The sequence below is a fragment of the Falco peregrinus genome, chromosome 2, assembly GCF_023634155.1.
Source record: "Falco peregrinus isolate bFalPer1 chromosome 2, bFalPer1.pri, whole genome shotgun sequence".
Lineage (NCBI taxonomy): Eukaryota > Metazoa > Chordata > Aves > Falconiformes > Falconidae > Falco > Falco peregrinus.
Window position 1 is genome coordinate 105,103,664 of NC_073722.1, and position 20,753 is coordinate 105,124,416.

At 45.2% G+C, this 20,753-nt stretch overlaps 1 pseudogene; it reads left to right on the plus strand.

Moving 5' to 3' along the window:
• The first annotated feature begins 137 nt into the window (after positions 1-137).
• On the plus strand, positions 138-13,434 carry LOC101910304 (3 beta-hydroxysteroid dehydrogenase type 7-like; annotated as a pseudogene).
• Positions 13,435-20,753: the final 7,319 nt, after the last annotated feature.

Here is a 20,753-nt window from a genome sequence, read left to right on the forward strand (position 1 = left end):
ATTATATGATGGTTAAACTTTAGACTTAGTTCAGAAAACATATTGGCTGAGAGATTAACAGTGCATGATGGGATCTTGGCAGCAACCTTGCCTCTACTCCTCAACCACAAAAACATCTTCAGAAACGGGTAGAGAGCATGGGGGTCATCTACCTGGTGACAAGAGGATGTGGTTTTACTGGGGAGAAAATCGTAGAGCTCCCATCTCAACAAGACTACATCAAAGAAGTCAGAGTCTTTGATTCAGTAGCAAGAGGAGAAGCAGAAAAATTCACCACAGGTAAGAAAAGTGCATCAGCTTCATTCAGCAGCCATAACACCCCTTCTCAAGACAGCTGGTATTATGTTGGAGATGCCACAGTTACAGGCACGGGGGGTAGGAGCCTGGATTAAACAGACTGGATGAAGAATAATTTCCAGCACAGAGAGGTTTTTCAGCAGAGGAGGTAAATCAAAGCAAACAGATCCATAGTGTGTAACCCCAAGAGATATATCACAAGGAGGATCTAAGTCCCCACTCAAAGATCAGTTGTAAGGAGCAACATGCACACCGAGTACCCGACATGCGCAGTTGACTACCCGCTTTGTCCCTGCTCAACCAGTCTAACAGCAAAGGGAACAAAAAAATCATGTTCCTGAACCGCTCCAACCAGTTACCAATTCTGAGAAAAATAACCCCAAACCCCTGACAATAACAGAATCAAGATCAGCATCTGCAGCAGGGATGTAAAACAAATTACTGAAATAACAGAGAGAAACCTGTAGTAGCCTTACTGTGCTGCACATAAAAAAGGAAGAGGTGGGTCTCAGTAAACACAAAGATACTAATCTATTTGATCATATTCAGAGAGCTGCCTTCTGATTTTTTCACCATGGTTGATTACACTGAGGTACGTTGGGGGAAAAACAACCTGTTTTACTGGGTTCGAGAATACCCTCACAAAACAAGCCGATGATGCAGCTCATGGTGGCCCCGCGGGGCTAATGGCGAGCTGGGTCCCCCTCTCTGATGGCCCAAACCTTCACCTTGCTTTGAGCGAGAGAGGAAAAAAACGTAAGGGAGATCCTACCTGTTAGGAGAGATCAATAGAAAGGAGAGACACGGAAAGCCAGTTAAAAGACTCCCAGGGAAATACCCGTGTCAGAAACCCTCCCTTGGCAGCTGAACTCACCAGACTGGTTTCCCCAGGCTTCAGGTAGCCAGCTGCCCTAAAAGCACCCATAGTTGAAGACAAAACTGTTTAAACCTTAGGGAGGTGCCATAATCTGTGCTCCAGGAGAGGTCTGTGATTGGCGCAGCAAATCGCAGAAAAATGAGGCAGAAGCGGCGCCGCGGGGCCATCCCAGCCCCTGTCCCTCTGCCCCAAGGCAGAACCAGCTGTGCCACCACCTCCCCTCCCGACAGATGTTTTTCTATCTCACTGCTGGTACGGTCTGATCTGCAGTTTAGGTCCTTGATTTCTCATCCAGCCTTAAAGGTAGAATAGGTGAAACACTGTCATTCTTTACAACAACCTTCATGATCGGAAAGCCACCTCCTGCCACCCCGTACTACTCTCTCCTTTAAGCTAAAGCAGCTCTCACGTCTCCTCCCTCCCCCACAGCTCACACGTGCTGTCTGTGGGCACTGGCGTTCCTCTTCTGGAAGAGGGGCACTGAGCCTGGGATGGAGAAGCCGGCTGTGGCCTTCCCACTGCTGAGCAACACCAATGGGTTTATTTCCTCCATCCTGCAAACTGCTCTCCTGTTCGTACCCGTCAGTACGGTCATGCCTTTTTCACAGTGGCAAGACCCCACTGACAGGCGAGAGCTCCTGAGCTGCCCTGGCCCGGCGTCGTTCTTTCACGAAGACCTGCTGCCTCTTCCCTCCTGAGCCCAACAACTTCTCCTTGCCCCTATCAGATGTCACCTTGTGGAGGTTTTTCAGACTACCTTAGTTACACTCAGCTCGTACTCTAAATCCTCCAGCGTACCCTGAGTCCCTCCCAGTCTGATGTTATCTGCTGAGCTAACGAACAAATCTGCCAGATTTTGGTGAAAACAATAAAACCCACTCAAATACAGCAATAAACCCTGGAGAACCCCAGAGCAGCCACCTACCACAGCCGGCAGTTCCCTGGGAACTGTAATTCAGCCAGCTCTGTGCTCACCCTCGTGTGCCTTCCTTAGACCATCTCTCTTGCTTACGAGAATGACACGCTTTCCAAAGCCCTCCTAAAATCAAGATAGATGACATCGACCTGTTCCACAATATCCGTACAGCCTGTTAACCTGTCATAAGAACAAAGGAGGTTTCTCTGACTTGATTTGTTCTTGACAAATCCATGTCAGCTGCTTCTGTTCCCCTTTTTATCCCACAGGTGCTCACACACATGTTGCTTAAATGTGTTCCTGAATTTCCTGGGGTTGAAATCAAGCTGTTCTGTAATTTCCTGGCTCTTCTTTACCTCCTCTCTAAGCACCAGTGTGTTATTTGCTGTACTGCAGTCTTCCAGTGCTGCCAAAATTTCTCCAAAGTAGCTGATAACACAATAAAGCTGCAGTTACATCCACCACCTCTTTAGCAGCCCTGAATAAAGCTCATCAGGCCTCATCAATTGGAAAATTTCTTGCGGTAGCATTGTATCCTCCCCGATTTCGGCTGAGCTCTCATCATTCTCTTCCTGGTCTTAACTGCACCAGCTGCCTTAAGACAGGTGATGAGAAAGAGACTATTGAACACTTCAACCTGACTGGTTACGGGCTTTCCCTGACCACGAAGTAGCAGCAAAATCCTCCCAGCACGAGGCTACGGAGGTCCTGCTCCGCCTTTCAGCAAGAGCATCCTCTGTGCTCGGGTCCCCCAGGCAAGTGTATTACCTCTGCTGCATGGACAACACCTGCCTGCCTTTTCCTACCCTAGTCTCAGTCTGTGCTTTAATATTAAACTAACTTAATATTAAAACTCCTATGAGCTAGTCCACCAAATCTTGGTTATGCTAATTAAGAAACCGGCTTGACCCTTTTGTAAAACTTCTGCATCTTCCTACCTCTCGTGCTTCTTAGCAAAGGCTCACCTGGCTAACCTACTGTCTGGAGGTTTGTCCCTCCGTGGAGTTCCTGAGGAATAACCCTGTTCTATTACCACTTTGTCCTGGGAGTTGTTCACTGAGGGCTTCCGTGTCATAACACTTCCACGGCTGGTGTCACAGACCCTTCCCTGAGCTGCTCGCTTGTATGATCCTTCAGAAGTTGCTACTCCGATCCCTGGCTGCACGGGGCTCCCCAGGAAGCCACCAGCCCAGGGCAGAGGAGACATCCCCCTCCCAAAGCAATCCTGTGACTGCTGCTGCTGTCTGGATTATTACGAAACCCCTAAGGAGTACAGCTTCCTGACCCCAGCTTCTTCTTGGCCTATTCCCAACTACAGAAAAAGAGAAAAATCCTACTTCAATGTTACAATACTGTCTCAAAGCAAGAAAAATAGTAGCAGATGCCAACAGTAGCCATGTATGGAACAGGTATTGGGGGGTGGGGGGAATGGAGGGGAAAAAAAGCCCTTCTAAATGGCTCAAAGGGAGGAATTAGCTATGAAATTTTTCAACTTGTTAACATTCATTTCCCTTCCCCTCCATAGTATTTGCAATTTAAATAAAGCTCTGTGCAACATCCCTTGAACTCGCCCGGTGTTATTCCCAGCAAGCTCTAAAGCTCTTCGATCTGAAGGAAATTGTCCGGCACAGCATCACTCACGTACACATCTGGGAGCAAGTCCTGTGGCCAGCTGCAGCTCTGGGCCAGCAGCCTCCTGCTCTGGCTCGGCACTGTCCTCGGACGCGTGCTAGAGATCTGCACCGACAGCCACAGCTATTCTGACCCACAGTTGATGCAAACTGGCAAAGTGCTAAGCTGAATTAAACCAGATGCAGATCTGGCTTCTTGGGGTTCAAAAGTAGGGATGTATTTTCCGCTGGTGTGATATATTCAAATGGCTTAGTTGTTAATTAGAGTGTGCTTCAGCTTGCCCTGCAGAGAAGAAAGCTTTCCAAGCAGGATCGTCATTCTGCAAGAAGGTGAGGATGCCGATTTGTACTTTTCTTTTTCCCCTGCATCTATGATTATATTATTTTTCTCCAGCTACCACTCATGTGATAGTGATGAAAGGAGACATTCGAGACTACAATCTGCTCCTTGCTGCCATGCAGGGAGTTCACGTGGTTGTTTACACAGCTGCTATTGTGGACTACAGGAACACTGTGCCCTTTTGGGAAATGAGAGCTGTCAATGTTGGGGGTAAGCTCTTTAAAATAAGCAATTAAATACAGGCTTACATTCACACACCTTGCTGTAGTCATTCAAGAGGCTACAAAAGACATACCCTCTCTGATCTAGTGCTCCCTTGTCCCCTGAATTTCACGCACACCGCTCTGCTACGAGATGAGAAAGGTGCCCGGGACCTTTCCTTTCCAGCAGGGATGCTTCTGCCTCTGCCCCTCTGTCCCTGCTCAGGGCAGGCCATGCTGCTCCTCTCCACTGCTAAAGCTTCATCTCAGAAAGTCACATCTAGACCCAGTTACAAGTCAAGGTAACATTCACTAGGTGGTCAAGGGTACGTACTGAGGTGATTCCGAACATGCCTGTAGCAGTAAGAAACCGTTTAGCATGTGACGAGGACAACAATTGTTAACCCCTGTTCTAGATAGCTTGCAGCTTTCCCAGGGATCTCCAGGGAAAAAAACCTGCAACATAAACCAGCACAAGCCTATACCAGCTGAACTGCATCCGCACTATAAGGGTGTGATGATATTTTAATTATAGTCAGAGTTCACAACCATTATGTACCTACAAGCCATGCATAACTGAGAGCTCCACAACACTTTCTTCCTATCACCAAGAGCTGATTTCATGTTAGGTTCAAGATCTGCTTAAAGAAAATTTGTTCATAAATCTAAGAAATAAGCACAGGCTATAAAAATAATGAAATCTCTATTACACCAGCAATTCCAATGGCACCTCGGGCTGTTAGCTACTAAAATAGTTGTTAACCACAAGGAAGGAATTTTATATATTTTTATATATATACATATCTCAAACTCAATTACTGCTTAGGGCTTCTACTATTTGCTGATACATTTGAGGGCAACATTTAAATTCCATCCTTCTTTTCATTGCTGTAGTTGTTTTCAAAACCAGATGCTTTTAAGAGCCTGTGCACTGAGAATATTCAGAGCCTGAGGGTTCCCTCTGCCTTTTAATGGCTTTGTGAAATCTTCCCCTTCATCGTCTGCTTGCTACGAGCAAGGTGCTTTAGCGTAGGGAGGATTTCACAGATAGCGGTGAACACTGGGCAACTCCCCTATTCTGCAAACCAAACCTCTTGCAGATGCTTGTGGCGTTCCCAGGAAATCGTACCCACAGAGGTTTTTCCAATGTGACCGAGCGTCTCTCTGAGGAGCACAGTCCGAGATGTCTTAAGAGGAGCTTTATTTTCAGGCAAACTGCTCTGCTGTTCTGCATTTCTGCCTCCCCTTTGGTGGTTCACGTAGACCTCCCTAAAATGGGGCTGCTGCTCCCACTAGGACTTCTTGAAGTCTTGAACTGAGAGATCAGTCATAGTTTTCTATTAAAATCATAGCAGCTAAAAAATTTAAAATTACCTGTATTTGATATCTGCTGTAGACTTAATGGAAAAAAATAGGGTCAGGACAGGTCAGCTCTATAATCCTCTAGCTGGCTCCTCTGTGTAGCTCAGGCCACAGAAATTCATCCAATTACTGCCTTAAGCACAACAATTTGTGGCCGAATTGGTCTATGCCTTTTCAAAAGACTTGCTGCCTAGAATTAAGGACTACAAGTTAATGGGCGATCTATCATGGCTTTCAGCAACCCATAACAATACTGAAGAGTATTAGTGTGGCTATGGTTAATTAACATTTCTGGCAAAAATGTACTTCTTTTGCTTTAATTCTCTCCTCTGATTCAAGCACTGGTTGCCAAATCCTTTTATAGTCTTTTTGCCTAGATTGAGGCGTCCTCTTCTACAATAATTATTTTTTCCATCTAGTCACTTAAAGACTTCTTAATCTTCTTTTTGTTAAGCTGAATGGATTTTAACTCCGCTGTTTCCAGTGATGTTTCTCAACAGGGGTTCTCAGTTAACTTTACATATTGTGATAGGCTCATGGAGAAGTAAATTGATTCTTTTTCACCAGGTCTTCATATTGCTTTATGCCCTCTGAAACTATCCTAAATTCAGTATTTCCTTGAGAATTTCAGACTATGCCCTTAACAACAAAGAGAACAGAGAAATCAGAAGCCCTCTCATGCAAGACCTGCAGCAAGGCTCAAGGGCAGACCCTGATTAGCCAGGTATAAATAGAGCGGAGATTTCCAGAAGCCAACCCTACGAGCAGCTTCCTTTAAGATCTGCCTTATCAGATTTGAAGGCCCCCAGAGTAAGCAACCATGGTTATGCTGTTGTCACTGAGGTTCTCACAGAATCAACTTGAAAGAGTCATAAGTCATTTAAACCCACCTTCTTCCCCAAAAGCCAACCAACCAAAACCCACACACACTGACCCACAAGTTCCGCCAGAGCAACCTTTCTTAAACCAAACCGTGCTTCAGACTCATTTGGATGTCATGTGGACTTGTAAGCTGTGCCCGCTCCTTTATTAAAGATTCTGCAGCTCTCCAGAGTCTGTTGCAATGATTTTCACCCTATAGTCACCCTATGGTCCTCCTGCAGAACTTCTACAGAGGAATATATGCAACTAAAACACAAACGCTTTTGCCAGGAGGCTGCAATTCACCATTTGACAGCCTGTCCGTGAATCAATAAAGATGGCAAACATGGAGTTTTGCTCTGCTGGGCTGTCAACCTCCTCCCTGTTAGCACCTATTGAGTAACCATTAAGTCCAAGTTAAGTCAGTTGTCAATAGCCACGGAGATTAAGCCACAGGATAGCTATAGATGTAACTGCTACTCTCATGTTATAACCCATCCATTCCTGTGCAAACGTACCTGAGGAACCGCAGCCTTCGCCTGTGGCTTTCCATCTTTTCAGCCGTAAAAAAGGTGGATCTGTTCCAAGTCAGAATCTCAAGGCTGGAAAACTCTTTCGATTTGCACAACAGGAATCAAGGCAAGGTGGTTCCAGTTTGTCCTCACCAACCTGCCCCACAGGTACTGGCCACGTGTTAAGGGCCTGCTGTGCGCTGAACATCCCATATATTGCCTACACAAGCTCCACTGCTGCGGTGGGACCCAACATCTCACATGAGCCCGTGCTCAGGTAAGGCTAAGCAAATAATCTCCATCGTTCCTGATTGCGGGTTAAACAGCAACGAAACCGCAGCCAGAGGGAGATTTTTGCTGTGGCTACAAAGGAGAAGATACGCGTTCCCCTTTCCGTTGATGCCTCTTCTCTTGCTTGAAAATCCTGCTTTGCTGCTCTTCGCTTCCAGGAACCGTACCTCTTCCCAGCCCATACTCGACCAGCAGCAGATATCACCGACTGAAAGAGCTGCTTGAGAGGTGTATGACCCGCTGCACCCCGAGGCTCTCGCCATACGTACAGCCCCGCTCCTCTAAGCCCCAAAATCAGTTTCAGACAAGGTCTCAGATGCTTATGACCGTTTTGTGAAACGGTCCAGTCATATCCTGGTCAGAGCTTTTGCTCTCCCCTCATACTAAGGCAATCCAAAGGGCAGGTGATGCTCTGCTGTCACCAGCCCCCTCTCCCCCCTCCTTGCAGCTCCACAGTGAATCGCTACCAAGCTTGTACCCAGCTCCTATTATCAAACGCAGTCACATGCGCACAAACTGGTTTAGCACTGTCTCAGAAGAAAGTTAGTTGGCCACATAGTCTTAGGGGACAGATTGCATTCGGTGTGACATCACCCTGAAGTATTCATGTGTAGTTACACTCCTCTGTGACCTGGAGCTGGCCTGTAAATTGTACCTTTCTATCCCCCACAATCCTTTTTCCTGGCAATATACTTACAAGGGCTAACTCCTGGACCTTAGACTGCTGGGCATTATGCTCAGCACCTCCCTTCTCTATATGGATCTTATAAGACCGACTCACAGACCCAGAAGAAGCAGCAGAGCTTTAGAAAACCTCCTGTGGCAAAGGTGGGATTTGGAGCAATACAAAGACAAGTGGTCAAAATTATGATTTGAAAGGGGTTTCTGCTTAGAGATCTTTGATATCCAGAACTGATTTTCACAATCAGTTGACAACATTCCCACTCAGGACGCAGCAACAGGATACCTTAGGTACTCATGGGGCAACAGGACCTGCACCTTGAGAGCAGGGCTGATATTTCTGAAGACCAGGAGCTGAAGTTTTAGGTCAAATTTGAAGTCAAGTAGAGATAGCTGCAATCTGATACACGCCATTATAAAGTTTCCCACTAATTTCAAGCATGGTGGTAGCTATACAGACCTCTCAAACCATGGAAACTTGTGTGCATGGGGGACTGGCTCAAAGTCAAGTTCTGTCTCTATAGGCAGCCAGTCCAGTCACAGCTGGCTTCAGTCCTTTGGCTCTAGAAATGTGAGCCCATATAGAAAAAGCTGCTTAAGACATAACTTGAAATGGCCTACAAGCCTAACTTTCATACTTACAAGTAAAACTAAGACATAACCTGGTTGTTTTGAAAAGTGCTCAAGCACCAAAATCTGTAAAATAAATGTCTGGTTTATGAAAAAAATCCATGAGAGCAACAAACCTCAATCCAGCTGTGTCCATGATCACTAGAAGCTCTGTGTCACTGAAAAGCTATGGGATTTTGTCATTAGCATATCTAAATAATTTCTAAAAATGAGGGTAGATACAGGCATATCCTTAGTATTTTAGTCCTGAAAAGATAGATGTGAATAGACGTCTTGAAAAATCTACCCCAAATCCTGCCGGCAAGGACAGTCCTTTGGCTGGCAATGACGGTACCAACGGGTGCAAGCAAAAACCCATCCAGGCTGACGCTCACAGAGCTACGCAGGAACACGCTCTGCCCACCAGCTCCCAATCCTTCCCCCCCCACAAATGCAAACAAACCCACCCTCAGAGCCTTCAACTAATTTTGCAGAACACACTTAGGTTCTCCCGTGATGCGGCGAGAACGCCCGAGAGCGTGGTCTTCATTCTCCAGTGAATCTGATTTTAAACTAAGGGAATTGCATAACACAAAACGAGAGAAGGGACAGCCCCCCAGTCAAAAATGACATCATCTGTCTCAACAGGGAGCCCAGTAACGACTGGAAGACAATGTAATATGCCTCTTTTCCAGACTGAAAGCACAGGTGACACGGCTTTCCCCTTCCTCCTCTTCATCTCCCCTGTCCACACCCCATCTGTTGTGCTCCTCTCTTCTCCCTCACAATCCATGACCCTGCCTGCCTGCCTTTTTCTCCGTCCCCCTTCTCCACCATTCCTCGTATAATTTTATTTAACTCACTTTTACGTGCTTGGGAATTGACACAGACGAAGCATGATTAGTCTCTGGACAGGGTGATGGGTGCAGGGATAATGCTCACACCTCAGCATCCGACAATAATAGAAAATGCCTCTGTCAGTCTCAATCCCTCTGAGACAGCCACCACTGAGATACCTTCTGACAATACTGCTCCAGTCTTATTAGCGTTCAGTTATCTGTGATCGTTTTGAAAAGCAAGAGCATTATGCTGAGCTCTTTGTTACTACCAAGCTTCAGAAGGGGTGGGGGAAGGCAAACAGGAGCAGAGCACTGCAGCCCAGGAACTGCAGGCAGGTTTGCCCCTTTGTGAAGCTGCTGCTTTTTCAAAAGCTCTGCTAGGAAAAAAAAAAAAAAAAATTTGGATTAAAAAAAGAAAGCAATTAAAACTAGAACTTCTAGATACCCCCCTAATTGTCTTGGGCCTCTCCCAGGCTTGCAACAAACCACGCACAATCAATCTTTTGTCTTGCTTGTTTTCTGGTTTGTCTCTTGCTCATCACCCACAAACACAGAGAAGGGGAGGAGGGTTTTGTGATAAAAGCCCAGGGTGTGCGAGGAGGCTGTATTCCTGATGCTCCTAATTTATTTCTGTTGCTGTAGCACAAGGCAGCCCTGCTCTCAGCTGGGATATCTGACACACAAGATACTCGACTGCCAAACAGGCAAGAGAAAGGCAACAGCATTATCCACATTTTACACAGGAAGATCTGAGCATAGAAAAGAGTAAGCAAGTTGCCCAAGGTCGAACAGGGAGCCTGAGTCAGAGCTCGTCCTCCCGAGACCCAGCGTTTGACAAAAAGACTCCTCACGGGCCACTTAACCCTTCCAAAAGGTGCGTCCCAGCCCCATCTGCAAAAGAAGCACGGTAATTCTTCATCGCCCCGTGGGGGGTACCCCATACCTGGCAGCGCCTGGTGTTCATCTAGGGTGAATTTCTCTAGGAGAGCAAGATATAGAGGAAATTAATTTTAAACTGTGAAGAAAGTCTCCTGCAGCACGCAGAGGGAGCCTATCCATGCGGCAGGGGAGCAAGTGGCCACATGGTACTAGTGGATGGTCCTTCCCGATGCTTCAAGCCAGGTTTCTTCAGTCCCCAGCCCCTCCAGAGCCCACTGGAACTGCTTCACCAAATTCTGTCACGGACGAACATTTATCTAGAACCACTGGGACAAAATGCCAGCACCCTGGTGGGGAACAGAGCTACTTTCTTGGATCTCCTTGGAATTATTTCAGGGCCTGTCAGGCCAGTTACATGCTAGATCCCATGGGCTTTCCTCCTTGCAGCTCTGTGTTAGGAGGCTAGTGAGCTGGTTGCCTTCCATAATGGCAACCAAGTGTCCCCAGCACGGCTGCAAGCCCTGCTTGCCCTTAATTATGGGCTGCTGCTTTGTTCTCCCCCTTGAGTGTAATTTGCTAGGGGAGAGGAAGGAATAATCCCAGCGCAAACCTGCTGATTGCATGTTTTCCAGGAGATCACTTGCATCTATAGCACATCACTGGCAAATGTCTCCCAACTCTAATCAACTCTGTGAGAAAATTAAGCAGCAACTTCTCCTTTTAGTTCATGGCCCGTGAGAGGCTTTCCTCTACCTCTAATGAAAAAATGAAGTAGGACTGCTGTCATTTTCCTGCCCTCCATCTTCCTCTGCTCTTTCCAACTTGTTCAGCCACTTGTGAGTTACTTAAAAAGGTAACTCTACTGCTTTCCATTCGGCCTGCCAGAGGGTTATTTGCTTCAATCACACTCGTAAACAAAAACAAATCAAGCTGTCAGAAATCAAACCACCATGCTCAGGCAAACCAGCTTATGAACAGCCAGAACCACCTGGTATTTACTGAGGCCTTATTTTTCCCAAATCCTGCAGCAAGGATCTCCTGTAACTCACAGCCAGTGGTAAGTCCCTGGAGAGCAGGGACTGCAGAGTAAATCACACTGTGACAAATGTCTCCAAGCCCCGTGCTCTACTCCACGGTCACTCACTGTCTCTCACAATCTGTTTCAGAGGAGCTGAGGACACCAAATACAATGGGGCAGTGGAGCTGCCTTATGGGAAGACAAAGCCTGTGGCAAAAAAACGTGTACTGCAAGCCAATGGAAAAAAAGCTAAAAAAGTCCATGGTAGCACCCCTGGTATTACAGCACAGGATGGGTGGAAGGAGAGAGGTGGTTAGAAAGACCCAAATCAGCCCTAAATGTCCAGAGCACCTCTGCAAATGTTGACTCCTCTAGACCAATATTCCCAGGTTTTATTACTGTGGAAGATTTCATCTCTGAATCCATCAGTCACTAACATCCCTCCCTGATTTTACAGCTAAGCAACGGTGATAAACTCACAACCTGCATCATCCGTGCAAACACAGTGTATGGGGAGAAAGCAACGTTTCTTCAAGCGTTGTATTTGCTCGCCAAAGCCAAGACTGGTGCCTTGAACTACCTGGAGCCTGAAAACAGTGTGTAAGTACACATACATGGGTGAGCAAACGATTGATCTCTTTGCACGTGGTGCTACCAGGCTGGTTTAGTCACAGGGGATTTTACATGTCAGCTTAACCATAATCTTCCAAGACAGAGGGGTGAGCGTGGTGAATGAGCACAAATATTTTTATAACCACAAACCTTCGACTAGCTAAAAGAATTTTTAGAACAGTTGTTTACATTCTACTGTTTTTCTTGGGATGGGTTTTCTTCTTTTTCCTCCCCTCAATGTAGGGAAAATGTTTAGAAAACTGAAAAAAAGAGTCAGTGGAAAAAAGGATCGCAATCTCATCCGTCTTTCTCTAGGTAACAGTTTCAAGGGACATATTAGTGGAGAGAGAGAGAGACATTCAGGCAGTATTTTTCAAACATTTTTGTTTTGAAAAGACAATTTCTTCCTCATTAGAAGAAATTAAACTAACACTACTTGTAAAATTCCTTGCCAAAAATGGCTGTACCAGATAACCGATTTTAGCAAGCACAACAAGCTACTCACAAAATGTATAGAAAGAGCTTGTTGTGGTGTCAAATGCATTTCAGGGGTATATAACTCACCATTAAATCATGCAGGGGTTTAGTTATTTCTGTGCGGCACACCTACATGTCTTTTTCCAAAAGTGCAGATAACAGTAGTTTGAAAATGCTGTTAGAGAAGAATCAGGCCTAGATAAATCAAGTGACTTCTTCAAAGGCTCACAGCAGAGCCAGGAATAAAACACTTGTGCGCTGCCTCCCATTCATCCTGCTCTCGCTACAAAACATTGCCCTTTTGCTTCACGTGAACCAGTATCACAAGGCACATTAATTGTCCAGCTCAAAGGGGAGACCAAAGGTTTAAAGGATCTTGGAGGTCTGGAGTAACTACTCCGTTTCTCTACAGTACAGCTGAGTAACACGATGAGTGCTTCCCCTGCTTCACAGCACTGAAGCCGGTGGATCCAATGTACCCAATCTATGGCAAACAGGAAAATTTAGCTCCTTCTGAATAACTGTTTCTCCCTCCCTCTTGTTTCTCCAGGGAACACTGCATGGATACGTGTTGTTGCAGCAAGGACCTTCCAGCTGAAACCAGACTTACTCGCAGGACAAGTGTAGTATTCCTGTGATGACACTCTAACAAACACAGGGTTTCTGATCAGGCACCAGCCGTGTCCTCTATGGACCCCTCAGTAAGACCAGGCTCACATATCTCTTACTGGAGCATGTAGTTAATGATATAACTGCACAGGATAATCAAGATTATCTTGTAACTTTTCTGGAAGCCACAGCCTTTCCCAAACCTGCCTTTACTGAACATGATAGTCCCTGCCACCTCCTACAAGACAGACAAAGCCTTCAGGCATTTTGGGTGCAAACCGCTCTTCACCTGGAAGGAGCAAGCACAGAACTGCACCGTGGTTGAAAGCAGCTGTAGGGAACCTGGAACCCCCCCAGCTTCACAAAAAGAACTAAGCAGAATGTTTGGGGTAAGGAGAGAGCTTATCACCCCAGCAAGTTGCAGCCAAACTTCGCAACACGCACACATCTTTGGCAGGAATTTTGCAATCACTGCGAAGTACTGGTACTGAGACAGAGAAGGAGCAAAACTCTTGGACTGCAAGCACGTATATACCCTCGTCACACCAACAACTCAGCTATTTTAGGTGTCATATGAAACATCAGGGTGCATTTGAAAGCATCCTCTGGCAGCTACGGGCACGCAGATGCAGGGCTTGCTGGCCTCGCTCATTCCCATGGTGCCACCACTGCACAGGGATCACTCGTGGGAACAAGAGAGAGGTTCAGACAAGAGATGGTGCACAGCAAACACCTTTCTGATTTAATTGTTTAACCGGTTTTGTTCCACAGCCTGATGAGCCTCCATCTTTTTCCATACTCAGCAAATGGACCTCTGCCTTGCCATGGTTGTACCTGGCTCATACACTCAGGGGGTCTTCAGTGATAATTTTGGGAAAGACAAGGAACAGCAAGTTCTTACTCTGTTTTAGGGTTTAATAATAATAATAAAAATCCCTTTTCCAGAGCTACCTTTTTCAAGATGCTTCCTGTTATTCTTAAGGTGTGGGATCACTCGTGGGAACAAGAGAGAGGTTCTTAAGGTGTGGAATATTCTGTCTGTTTTGAATTATTATCCCTATGAAAGAAACTTCCAATCTCTTGTGCTAATAATGTATAGGCTGATTTACTGTATAGGCTGGATGGATAACTGATGTCTACAAGCTTAGAGGTGGGATTCATATCGTTCGTAACTCAAAATCTCTTACCTCACAGCATTCTAACAGCAAAGCAAAACAGATTAAAGCCCACATTCAGCTGCTGTGCTGGCAGACAGCAACTTCAAGTGAAGGCCTTAGGGGCTGCTTTTATGCTAAATAACACCTGAACTTCAGGAGGAAGAGGTCATTTCAACGCATTCCACGGCACTGGAGCTACACCATCCACCTGGGACCAGTATTTCACAGATGACGCAGATGGGGCAGGCACTTCCAGAAGACTCACAACACAACCTGCAGTTTGTAGCAGTTTATCAAGCTTCTCTGTTTCGTAAGACATACAGGGAGACTGGTAAACCTACATTAAGCACAACAAGAGATTTCAGTTTTCACTTGATCTTGAAGGAATGAGATGCCTTTACAATACTGGTTTAAATCTAGAATTAATTCTGTTGGTATCACACTTTTGTGTTCTGTGCATACCCATCTCTCCAGTTTTCCTGCAGTAGAACTCTGCACATGCACAAATAAAAGCTTATTTTAATTACAAGTGCCCTGATGCTCCTGGAAAAAGCAAGTTTCAGCATGGTATCCTTGATGCAACTGATCAAAATTCGCTTCTTGTTAGTCACAGTAGTTACCCAGGAAGTAAAGCGAAGCAATACGGTGTGAGTTGCCAAGTTAACTTCACCAAAATTCACACTCACTAGAGAATTCTTTGCAAAATGAACTTACAAATAAAAAATCCTTTCCTGTGGTAATTCATTATTAATTTCATATAAAAAATAAATTTGGGGGAAACTATTGCAATCTGCTCATAGAGAATTTGGGAAGGTGAAGTGTGCAAGTTATCAGTCCCCATCTATTTCTTGTCCTACCATTTGTGCTGGGAGGTTTTTAAGAAAGGGGTAATAAGATTGCTGGGTTTTCTGTTTCACTAAAAATCCCCATTGCAGTTTTTTGCCATTCTTCAAACGGCAGGCGACAGCTTGCTAAGAATTTAACAGAGGAATCTACGCCCAATTTCTCATGCACGTTGCCAGAGCATCGCCACAGTATAACCACGTTGACCTCAACAGGTTTTAATGTTTCTGAAACCTGGGGTTTATCTTGACAAAAAAGAGCCACTGGGTGGAGCTGCAAGTCTGTGAGACAGGTACCCTCAACTCATGAGTTCAAATGTTGCAGCCGCTTTTGCTTTAGCTGTTTTTTAAAAGAATGGAAAGATCTGCCCAGACATCGAGGCTGATGGATGGGGTGGGAGTACCTGACCCATCCAGGTTTGTCCTCAGTCTGTGGCGTTTGGAGTTCTGGACTTCCCTCAGCTGGCTGGATGCAGTCATCGCTCATATAATCAAAGACTCTGCAGAAATTATTTTTCCACTCAGAACTCATTAGAAAAGAGTAAAAGTTTGCTTTCTATTTTTAAAAACAGAATTAAATATGGCACTCTGACCTTTGAGAAAAATTGCCGAAGTATAACAAGCTGATGCTTTCAGTCCCACTCGGAGCCCTTGGTATACTCCTTTGTGGGATTTGGAGCTGCTGAAGATATCAAGATGGGAGAGTTGTCAAGCCCCAACACTATCCCAGAGATCAATGCCTTACAAGCCTGCCTGCTTTCAGAAACCTTGCTGGGAACCTCATCATGCTTTTGTTCCTGTCCTGCTCATCACCACCTATGACTATGATGCTTATCAGGATGCAGATGACATGCAGGATAAGGAGCAGGAATTTTTAAAGGTGGTTAAGCACAGGATTTTTCAAAAAGTATCTGAATTAGTTGGCTGCTTAGCTCTTTTTTTATACCTACCCACCTCCCAAGCTTTGACAACAGCAAGTAAAGGATTCCCTTTCCCTGCTCTTGGTAAAAGTGGGGGGGAAAGTTAGACAGCAAAGCCTCTGTGCTGTTTTCCAAAAAGATGAGTAAGCTTCCTTTGGCTGCCCTGCGTTTTGGCTCCTCCAAGCTAATGATGCTGCAGACTTCCTGTTAGATCCTTGATGTTATCAGATTATAACTTGTTTTCTCCTGGCAATGCTTTAATTCTTTCTACTGCGCTGGGTCGTCATTGGCTTTTCTTTGCAGGGTCTTAGCCCTATTATGTAACAGCAGCAGAAAAAAAAAACCCCAACAAAAAAACCAGAAAAGACAAATGTTTCAGATCTGTTTCTACTTCTGGAGAGGAGCCTTTGTGCACAATTACTCATCCAAGAGATTCAGCAGGTATAACTGCTTCCCCCAGGGGCTCCATTATATAATTGGATTTCAGCCATACAAATTAAATCCTATCTTACCCCTTAGTTAAGCCAGGCAGTAAGTATTTAATGCTAATATCCCTGACAACTATTGCAGGGAGAAGCAGAGATGAAGCACAGAGGAGACAGATGCACACATTCTCTACTGGAGGAGCAGGGAGGATGGGCAAGGAGTGCATTGACAGAAAGAAACCTGCTGTACTTTAAACACGGTTAAACTTCCCCGGCACGAGTCATGGCATCTGCTAGAGCTGTCGTCTGAGCTGGAACGTGCTTCTCCCTTTGCTTTCCATCCTCCCATGCTCCCCTGTGCGCATCCACTCCCCCAACACACATACTTCAAAGAGCCACATGCCTAACCCTGTTTGAGTTTCTATGGAAGTCTCTGTTCTTGTGCAACGTCTGAAGGAAGCAAGTTTAGTAATATTAAAACTCAAGCCAAACACACAAGCAAGCAAAGAATCCCCAAATTAAAAAGAAAATCTCAACCGAGTTACTCATTCATCTGCATTTTCTGTTGCGTTCTGTCTTCTCCCAGCAAGTTTCTTTTAGACAAAGCCCTCTGGGCAGAGACCATCTCTTTTGGTGTCTGGTACATCAGTCACATAGTTAGTACATAGTAATAAAGGAAAATAGATTCATGGTAGGAGTTAAACCAGTCAGTCTGGTACTGTAATTGGAACATAATCTCATATTGACAGTATTTAACACAGGATGCACAGGGAACAGATGGCAGCACGCCAGGCCTCAATCGTTCTGCAAATATTGGAAAGACATTTTCCAAGTCCAGCTCCTGAACCTCACCTCCAAGGTCGGAAGCTTTGCTCCCCCACACGGGCCCGGACCCGCTCTCTAATCCTGGTTAAAGCTCAACGCACCCATGTGCTCCTGAGTGTGCAGGCAACCTGGCTAGCAGCGCTTTATTGCTAGCTATCTTACAAATGGTTAAAGAGAGACTGGAAAAAGCATCAAGGGCAAAAGTCTCTGACACCCGTTGGTACAAACAGTCCCAAACCTCTCCATACACACGTGAGCCTTTCCCTTACAGATGGGGATCTTGCCTGGGACACCAGACACGAAGCCACGTGTGCTCAGTGCCGGGGATGCCCACCAGCCCATCAGCCTGCTGCTTCTTTCATCTTTAAAATCTAAATTAACACAACTGGGCATTCTGGCAACAGAGTCGTTCCTCTCCCTAAGCCTTAAGTGCTGAACTAAAGCAGGTGAAAGGAGAGGAAGCACATTTATGTCCAAGATGCATCTTACGGTATGGAGTGAGACGGTGTAAGTGCAGACAGAAATTCAGCTTTCCAAGGCTGTGGGAGAAGTATACTTCTTCTCATATCTGCTACAGGAAGTTTAAATTGATTTTTCTCTATTTCAGCAATTAATTCCCATTAATCAACTTACTGTACAATGCTGCACTATAATTCACAAGTTTTATGTATTATATGAATAAAATTGCACATATATTTTTATGTGATTTTCCTTTAATTGAATTCCAGGGAGATTTATCTGCTGGGTTATTAATAAATCTTAATATGGCCTATAACACTCAATTGATATTTAATTAACCTGCAATAACTGCCTTGTAAAATGTAAATTAAATGCTTTATTTTTGCAGGCATATAACCTTAAATCAAATTCTTCATTCTACCAGCAAAGCAAAAAGGAGCGGGGAAAAAAACAAGATTGCAGGCAACCAAACCTTAGACCTGAAAATGTTTGATGTTTAAAGAGGTTCAAATTGGAAACTGGATCCATGCTTTGTAATCAGGTCTTCTCCCAAGGAAGTACTTTTCCACTGTCTCCCCACCTTTAAAGATCACAAGAATCTGGGTGGATTTAGATGAAACATCAAAATCTCAGGAAGCTCGAAGAGAAGTGAGAGGCGCCCATTATTAATAATAAGGTTGCAAATTCCCATAGGTATTGTGGTATTTGGCATTTTTCTTAAAGTCTTGGCTCCTAGAGTCACTTTACCAAATGAGAATGTCAATTTTCATTTAAAAATAAAAAAAGGGAAGATGTTAAAGCCCTTTGATAGGGGAGGAAGTTTGCAAACTTGAATGTCAAAGGCATGAGAACTAAGAGACGAAAATACATAAAATTTGATCTTTATCTTTCAAAGTATCAGAACTTTTTGAGAGACTTGAGATGTTTGAAAACCGGGAGGTGGCAACAAATGATCAAAACAGCCTTTACGAGAAAAGATGAGAACAGTCCAAATTATATTTTAAGATCAAACTGTTCTCCTCCCCCTCCCCTAGCAATTTACATAGATCTACATTAAATACTGCAAACTGCAACAACAACTATTCCTGATTTCAAAACGAGGATAGCTAGCTACCTTTGCAAAGTGATTTGAAAACTTCAGGTGAGTATGACTGTCTGAAATTGATAAGCCTATAAAGTTTTACTGCCATAGCATCTCAACTTAGTAAAACTTTCTTTTTTTAATGCATGGAGCGGCCAATCTGTCTTACAATATTTTATTAAATAGGGTATTTCCACCAAAGGACAGTAACCCTTACTATCTGTAATCTGTCTGCATTAGATCACTTTAAAGGGTATTAAATGAAAATCAAAAGTTAAATGTACCATGGATTTTAAAGGTGTCACAGCATGGGAGAATAAAAATGAAGAGAATGGATTCTGACTTGCAATGAATGAACAGAAATAAATCCAGATCTTCTGTAATGGAAAGCTCATCCTCCCTCGCTGTTCATCCTCTCCAGTCCCTCAATCACCACCCCGCTTGCATAAACTACAGCCAGCGAACCCCACTCCGCCTAACCGAGCGCAGCAGCTCTGCCCAGGAGCTCACAAGGCTGAGGGATTCCTTAAAACAGCTCCAGCATGCCACGTAGCAGGAGGGTACGTGATCCTGCCATCCCATAGTTACTCAAGGGCTCGCGTGAATTGCATTGCTTAGAAAAGCATTGCTGACTAGCCCAAATTTTGCCACTCTCACACTTTGCAAGCAACTTCGCTGCTTTAGAAGACGAGTACCTGGAGCAGGGAGTCAGCAGATGCAAGTGGCCTCATGCTCACAGTAATTGACTGGAATTTTGCAGACCTGGGTTTAATCCCCAGCTCCAGCACAGACTCACTGGGTAATTTACAGCAGGTTTTTCCCTCTCTCTCTCTCTCGCCCCCCCTGCCTCCATGTTTTATGATTTTTGGCAATTGATCAGAATTAGCCTCCTCTCCTTCTCTTACCTTTCATCTTTCTAATGGAGGGAACGCATCCTGCAAACGTGCTGCGTGTGAGCTGCCGTCAGCCGTTGCCTGGGGGGAGCTGAGCCCAGCGTGAGCCTGCAGACGACAGCTCCTTCCCAGGACCGTTGTATTTTACTCTCCTCGGTAAACACGGACGTGGTAGGAGCTTGCTTTCCCCCCCAAAGTGGATTTCTAATGGAGCTGACCCTAGCACAGCTCTCACTAAGGACTGACATGACTGGCAGTTCACATTTCCTTGGGTAGCACTTTTTATCAGGCAAAGTCACCTGGAAGCTGCATCAGAAAGAAACACAAGTCCCACCTACCCACAGACTACTCCTAATGATGCTCCTATGAATTAAACCAGAACACAAGGAACAAATGTAATGGATCAAAAACTGGGGGGCCGCAAGCTGTCAGAAGTGCTTAGGCCTTAGGACCTGACAGGTTCCCCACAGAAATTCTACCACTGAGTTTAATAAGAGCAGAAGTGAGCCGGACGTAGGACTGCTGGGGGGACCCGTGTGAACAGCCTGTCTCTTGGGGATGTACGAGCAGACCCGTCATCGTCTGAGTTGCTTCTTTCTACTCTGCCCACTAGACTATGCTATATATCCACATAACTATGCTATAGTCATATATATATACACATGCACACATGACTAGTCTTAGTCCTAAATGCCTTTTTGACCCTACCACCCTCCTCTTACATCCCAGCTCCAGTCTCCTTTCCGGTAAGAAACTCAGCAGGCTAAATATTCCTGACATTTCCACCGTGCCCAATGCCACCTTTTGTGCAGGGCTCTCACAGCAACAGCCTTGGTGGGAACGGAGGGAATTCACCTGCTTGGCAGATACGGCTGATAGCAAACCTGTTTCACAGCAAGTAACAGAGAAGCAAAACATCTACAGTCCTGCTGCTGCTGATACCGCTGGGAGTAATCCCACTTACACACAGATAGGTACTGACTATGGGGGATCCTTAACAGAAGACAGACACGGCACTTGCAAGCTTTCCTTTCTCAAAATTCACATCTGGAAATGAGCAATTGAGCAAGAACCAGCCCCACGAGACATCTAAATCAGCCCATCTTAATATTGGGCACATGCTCTTAACTCGCACGTTGC